We start from the raw sequence: 8,245 nt of genomic DNA, 5'->3' as shown, positions 1-8,245 counted from the left end.
ATGCATGTGTACATATATGTAATTAAAAGCCAATGTGCGCATAATAGCAAGGTCTTCACAGGCCCCATAACATCGGGTGGTAGGTGGGGGCTGCAATACTGGCTGCTGATGCAGTAATGTGGTGAGTCTTTTCCAATGAGTGGGCCCAGTTCCACGAAATTAGGAGTTCAAGACGCTGCTGTAACCATCGGGCTGTGGGGCTTAGTAGCTGAGTATTAGCGATGTATAGTCAGAGCAATATGAGCCACAAGTAGCTCATCATTGCAGGCCTTCTTCATGTCCCATTACGGGCCTAGGACAGCACTGGGTGCACAGGACGTCTCAGAATCAACTCAAGTGTGTCAGTGAGAGTGGGAGCCCTGCTCCTTACCGCAGTAACGGTGTTGCCTGCAAGTACAGCAAGTAGTATAAGCCAGGCGCCTCAGTGTCACTCCAGTCCCGGCCAGGGAGAGGGCCTCGCTTCCTAGCATGCCATGCATGCGCGCTCCGGTGACGTCCACGATGTTCAGGGAACAACGGTAATTGGTATATTGTGTGATTATGTCCCGCAAAGTTGTCACACAGTTCTGCAGCAGATGTAGCCTCGGGCCCCGGGGGGGTCAGATCAAGCCGATCTCGACGTGGAGGACGTTGCCGAGATTGGAGGCTGTGCAGGGCACGCGCTAGGGTGGGAGGACCGCAGTGTGTGTCAGGCTGAGAAGTGTAATATCGCCTCCCCTCCGTGACAGCCCGGTCAAGTGCTGATAGGATGGGGGAGAAGCCCCGACACTGCTGTAGTATCGGTGCGGACGGGAAGTTAGGGCAAACCTGCTCACCTCCTTATCGAGTCTGTGCCCCGGCCTAAGCACCACGTGGAGTCCCCGGGGCCTGGCGTGATATTCCGAGCCGGCTGCACTTCCAGCAGTGTCTGCAGCGGCACCCCGCCCAAGAATACAGAAGGGTGTCCGACAGCCCGGGAGCATCCGATTCCAATGAAACTCGGCACGGGTTTGGGGTAGATGTACATGAGCAAGCGGCAAACGTTCTTGAAGGAAGAAACTCAGCTGTAGGCAGGATTATTGCCGGATTATGCTGCCAAGTGGCATGAGCCTCACAGGTGTTCGGCCATTTTGATTGTGCACCACCTAGCGCCGCTGCCCTTTGCAAAGGTTGACTGGTCACCTTTCTGCGTCTTATTTCTATACCTGGGTGTTCAGCTGGTACTTATGAGGTGCAACCTGTGCCCATACAGTGTTGCCGAGTTTAAAAATGGCAATATAATGAAGTAATACTATCAGAAAATGTGCTGGTTTACACTGCATATTTTACCTTTTCTTACAGCATAATTTAGTCAACCCTGCCGTATACTTTGGCCCTCTGCTTCCACATAATTCCAGGGCTCTGCCCATATATCACCAATAATGGAGGGGTAGGGCACTGAAAGAAGGAGTCTGTGTCACACCCCCGCAACAGCGAGAGCAAACGAAAACCAAGGAGTGAGTGACTGCACGTGGATGGTCCGTCACAGAGAAACACAAGGCGCCAAATAAATGCAATAATCCTGTGATGAATCATCCGGCACCGTTCTTTAAAACGTAAAATACACCAAGTAACGATTTTTAAATCTCCTCTTGCTTTCTGGGGTGGACAAGTCTTTCGAAGGTAAGTCCGGAATTTTATTTACAAGTGTCTGTCAAACATATCGGCACATCCTCCACATAACAGTAACGCATCCTGCTTTTTGGCGACTGGGAAGTAAATAAAGGTGTTAAGCGTGTCTCTTGATCCACGTGCTGGAATGGAGTTCAGTCTATCTAGTAGGCGGGGAGTTCCTTAGTTACAAAACACATACAAGTCGTATCTGTACTTTTGGATTCGCACGGGCGCCGCCTGCTGGCAGTAGACTACCATTTGTTTCAGTATTCGTGTCCTCTAATACATCAGCAAGATCTCGCAGACATCTGACCTGTCACTTTGTTTGGAATACTCCCCTCTCTTAAACTTAAGTGCGGTCAATTAATAAACTTGAACAAACAGACACTCAATTACCCTTTCGCCTAAGCAAACACCCGCGGCGAGCAACGAGCAGTAAAGCAGTGGCATGCAGTTCTGCCAATTGTAATGGATGCAGATGTGAAGAAGATACCCACATGTCGCCTCCACGCAGGAATATTTTGACGTCGTTTACAGTGGTAACATACCAGCAAAAAACACATATATATAAATTCAACGTTTTTTCTCAGTACTTCCCTTAGCTCAACACGCTCTTTTGTGTGGCCTCTTATTCCTCTCTGGTTCTCCCTCGCCCATCCTGCATAAAGGTTTTCAAAAAAGCTCTTTTAGGGGCATATTAACAAGCACCAGCGATAATTATCGCTGGCCGCTCTCAGCGAGAAAAATGTTATCGCTGGCTATCGCAGGAAATTATCGCCATGCTAGCGTTGTATTAACAACGCATAGCGCAATGGAGATAATTTCCCAGCGATAGCGATGTTTTCCATGGAACATCGCTGGTTTTCAAGCGATGTTCCATGGAAAACGGCGATAACCTTGCTGATACGACCCTGTGGTCGTATCAGCATAATCCACCCCCAATGGTAAGTATAGCTAAGTCTGCATTTTAGCAGACGTTAGTTTTTGGAGAAAACAGCTCCAATTGAAGCCCATGTTAGATGTGAAGGACATCTAACCTGAACTTCAATTGGAATTCCATAGAGCATATTATCAAGCCCATTATCGCCGTTTTAGCGGCATTTTTCTGCCGCTAAAGCGGCGAAAATTTTATCACCTGTCTTGATAATATGCCCCTTGGTCTCGCTCTCTCTTTTCTCCCTTTCCTTTACTCCTCCTTCTATCTCTCCACTGGTAGCACATTCTCTTTTATTTTTCTCCATCTTTGCTTTCTTCGCCCTGTTTCTGTCACTCACTTCCTCGGGCGTCCTCTTTCCCTTTCCCTTTCCCTCTCTCTGTCATTCTCTAACTCACGCTCTGATTTTTGCACCGCCTTTCTCTTATGATGCTTCCCTTTCTTGCTTGTTGGAGAGCATGGAGCCCTTTTCTGTGTCTTTCCGCGTTTCCATTCTCATTATCCCACTCCATCGTTATCTCTTCATCTTTCCCATTCATTCTCTATCGTCCTCACTCTTTATGTCATATTTTTATCTTAATAAAGGAAGTATGACACTGTATGTGCAGCCCCGCCTGTATTTTTATTTCCTCCTCACTCTGGCTTCCTAACTCAAACTTTTACTCACCCTTACTCTCTCACCGCCTTTAGGGGCATATCAGCAAGGCGAGGCGATAGAAGTATCGCCGCTTTTGCGGCCGTTTTTGGCCGAAAAGCGGCGATCATTTTATCGCCTAATTAGCAAGCTCACGCTAACGTGTGAAAACTTGCGTTAGCGTAGGAATTCCTAACGCCCAGCTTTGCATCTCTAATGAGCTAATGAGATGCAAAGTGGGCATTCCTCACCTGACATGACAGGAAAAATGTCGCTAAGCGACATTTCTCCTATCATCAAGCCCCACGCTTGATAACCCCTGTTATCGCTACTTTCCTTATGCCTGCTTCAGGACTGACTTAGCCATGATATCCTATGGAAGGTGGATATCATGGCTAAGTTTGTGAGTCCCTATCATCAAGCTAACGCCACATTGCGTGAGATTATCGCTGGGTTTCCAGCGATAATCTCACGTTAGGCAGTTAGCAATAGGATTTTTATCGCTTTTGAGATAAGCGTTGCTAATAGCACGCTACCTCAGCGATAAAAATCCACGCTAGCCGGTGATAATTATCCTAGCGCTAAGTGCGCTTAGCGATAATTATCGCCGGTTGTTGCTGATATGTCCCTTGAGAATTCCCATAGAAGCCCATGTTGACACCAGAACATGGACTTCTATAGGAACTCTCAAGGGCATATTATCAAGCCCATTATCGCCGCTTTAGCGGCGGTTTTCTGCCGCTAAAGCGGCGATAATTGTAACCCCGTTTCTTGATAATATGCCCCTTAGGTCTTGGTTGACAGTGCAGCTGCCTGTAAACGTATTGTTACCACATCCAGACCATTCAGTGCTTAATTGGTAAAAGAGCACATTGGGGTTGACGAATACCAAGGACGTATAGTCCCCGTGATATCAGAAACCAGAATACCGAAGGTCAAGTGGCATGTAAATATCAGTAGAACCTCGAGATGGCAATCTAGGACCATATTCACATTACCTCTAATATATTTTTCATAGTGCATGTATATTTTGATATAGTTAGCTTGAAAAGGCAATTTATTCAAAATGCAGCAAAGAACAGGCCCTCATTGGAATTATAAAGTTTATGTTCTGTTTGCCTTTTGTAAATCAATTTTTGATAACACAGTGGACAGTGGTGAGGGCATTGAATTTGTTTGATTCTGTGGCTACGGTATTTACCACCAATTTATGGATCTATCTCTTTTGCCATACAATTTTCCACATCATTTGCAGATTTCACCAAAAATGTTGTTTTTGTTGTTGAAAAGAAGGAAAATAAAAGTGCCAGTGCTGTATAATTTGTCCATTTCCCTGCATAATTTCCATAATTTAAACAACTTTGCTGCTTACGTCTAGTGGCCCTACAATGGTAAGACTCTGCAGAGTGATTGGTTTGAGTGCTGCCATTATGAATATGAAACTTGTAGTGAACTTTACACGCACACACCTATATATTTATATATAGGTATGTGTGTGTGTGTGTATATATATATATATATATATATAAATATAAATATATTGTATCCACAATGACGCCAAACTCAAAAGAATCCTGTAAAGTTCCTCTTTATTCGGAGAACTACACTGCAAACGAAAAAAGACACTATCCCCTGCACAACCTGAACAAGAAGAAATAAGGAAGGAAGAAGAGAATTAGTAATAAACCTCTCTAATCATATACTAACGAAAGATGAGAGATCACTACTTAACAAAGGTCTTTCTTTTTGTCCTGAGAGTCACTTCAATTACGTAGATACTAGGATTGATATATACAAATATATCAGAAAATAGAAATTGGCAAAAGTACATACAACTAATCCTATTGGACACAAGGAGCATACACAAATCAAACCCATTAAAGACAAAGATAACACGTTAACAATAGAACAAATTCCAAATCTTAAAAACATGTTTGACCATATGTTTGATCTGAATGAGAGAGACATGATGGAGAGTGAGGTACTGCTGGAATTTGCTATAGAGACGGACCAACATTCATTCAGCAAATACAAGAGTAAATCAAAGTACTGTCCATCGTTGTCACATGGAAATAAAATCGATCTTTTCACGGATGCTGCTGTTTTGAAGCTTGAAAAAATGACCAATTCTAAACATTCCAAATATGAAAATCTATCTCTGAATGAACGGAAAGCTTTAAACAGCTTGATGAATAATGAACAAATCATAATAACGCCCGCGGATAAAGTGCAAAATATAGTCCTGTTGAACAGAAGCGACTATATGCGAAAGGCATACATGCAACTAATGGATGTGGCCAAGTATGTGCAACTAAAAGCCAATCCCATCAATAAAATGACAGTCGAGTTGATAAAACAGTTGAATCAATGGTATGAAGCAAATCTCCTCAACAAAGATGAACACCAATTCTTATTGAAACAGCAACCAACGATGCCAACCATATATTTTGTGCAAAAAATCCAGTAGACCCTCATAAATACACCAGGCAGACCCATTGTTTCATCTTGTGACTCACTATATGAAAATCTATCAACTTATGTGGACACCTACCTAGCTCCTATAGTCCATAGTCTGAGTTCCTATATTGGAGACACTGGAGACTTTTTACGCATACTGGCAGAAACCAATTGGAACAACAAGTACCTGATGGCAACCATAGATGTGGTGTCACTTAACACATCCATTGAACATGAAAAAGGACTACAGCTTGTGCCTATTTTTTAAGACAAAGAAACATCAAAGAACTACAACACTCGAAAATGCTATTGCAGATGATTGAAATTTGTTTGACAAACAATGTGTTCCCGTTCAACCACGAAGTCTATCACCAACGTTGTAGTACAGCAATGGGAATTTTCCTTTCACCAAATTATGCCAATATTGTGATGGGTTGGTGGGAGATAGAAATAGCTTGGGGAATGGACAACCAAGAGGAACTGGAGAATATCACACTTTGGGTCAGAAATACAGACAACCTATTTTGATATGGAATGATATGAAAAACTTTTCATGAGATATTTCAGGAAGCTGAACCAGAACCATATAGGACTTTCCTTTACATGTACAGTTAGACAGACAGTGACTTTTTGCATACACATATCTAAATAGATCAAGGGACAATTCACTGGACCTTGTTTAGGAAACAGACAGCTATGAACAGCATATTGCACTCAGAAAGCTTTCACTCCCTTCATTAATACAAAGTATCCCATATGGTGAGCTCATAAGAATGCGAAGATATTTCTCTAAAGATGAAGACGCTGAAATCAAATGTGAAGAAACCATATTGGAGATGAAAAGGAGGGGATACAAACACAAGGATTTGATGACTTGCTTGAAAAAGGTAAAAATGAAATCACGAACGATAACACTCATAACGAAAAAGGAGAAACAGCATCAAAAACCCGAACAGTTGCAACAGGAAGTCCTGAGATTGATAATTACTTACAGCAAAGAAAGCAAGCAAATAGTGAAGCAGCACAAAACCATTGGTAACTTATAAGAAAACTAAATATCTCAAGGACTAACTAGTGCCAAGCCATTTTACAAGAAATGAAAACACCAAAAAAACTGGCTATCAGAGACGCAGAGTGAATTTACCAAATGCCACAACTGCAAGGCATGCAAAATTGGAATAAACAAAAGAAGTGTGATGGACAGAGAAGGTAAGACAATTCACATTAAGTAACACATCACATGTAAGACAACTCATGTGGTCTATGTGATAGATTGTAACTGTGGTCTCCAATATATAGGAAGTACAATATATATGCTAAAGAAGAGAATTCTAGAGCCCATAAGAGCGGTAAAAAACAAGGACACCAATTACGCTACAGCAAAACATCTGATGCAGTGTCAGGAAGCAGACCAGAACGTACTGATATTTTTTGGACTAGATATGATACCACAGAACGAACATAGGGGAGACAGGACTAAAGAACGGAGACAATTACAATCACGATATATAATCAGATTAAAGGCAAAGACACCGAGAGGCCTTAATAACGATGAGGAACTTTTCATATACCTATGAAAGATTAAGACATATCCATTTTGCAATAGAGATCAAATGGGAAGATAATACTGTAATTGGAGAATTGATGAACTACTGTGCTATACCTGTATGGCAGCATGATTGATACTACATTACTAATTACTATTGATAATTGGATCACCGGAGTATGGTTAACTATAAGAACTGGATCCCTATATAGTACATACAATTTGAGCACTTGCTGTATTATAACTGAGTGCCTTAAAATGTACAAATATGCATACATTCCAGTCGACCAATTATAAGGAATTACGTAGGTGAATCGGTATTAACCAGGAACTCATGAAATGCTTATTAACTTCATTTCATAAGTATGAACTGTTGTTATGTTGGTAAACTGGCATTACTAATTAGATCATAGTACTGAACATCATATACAACATTATAGTAAAAAACAAAGATATCCATATACACACACAAAATGGTTTAAAAACCCAATGTGATTTTGTAATGTTATGTTGTTGAACTACAACTCCCACAATGCCTCATTATGGGCTAATGATGGGCATAGGTATATATATGAAAAGTGAAGAAAGACTCACTTACTGTGAAAAAGACCCTGTGAGGTCGAAACACATTGGTGTAGCAGTGCTGTTCTCTGAATAAAGAAGAACTTTACAGGATTCTTTTGAGTGCGGCGTCATTGTGGATACAAAATGATGTATGGGTTCAGAGGTTCAACTCATCGCCAGCACCCGCAGTAGAGCACGCGGGGACTAAAACAGTTTGTGTAAAAAAAATATAAATTTATATATAACTATATATATATCTATCTATATATCTATCTATCTATATATATATATATATATATATATATATATATATATATATACACACACATACATACATACATACATATATATATTACCTACTGGCGGTCGCCAGTAGGTAGTTATAGTTAGGACCACGTTTCCATAGGAAAACCTCAACATTCTATTTTGAATAACTTTGGCGCCGGTCGACGAATCCTCGCGAATTTCTCAAAATAGG

This window comes from Triturus cristatus, chromosome 3_2, assembly GCF_964204655.1.
Source record: "Triturus cristatus chromosome 3_2, aTriCri1.1, whole genome shotgun sequence".
In the NCBI taxonomy this organism is placed as follows: Eukaryota; Metazoa; Chordata; class Amphibia; order Caudata; family Salamandridae; genus Triturus; species Triturus cristatus.
Note: the sequence above shows the minus strand (reverse complement) of the source record.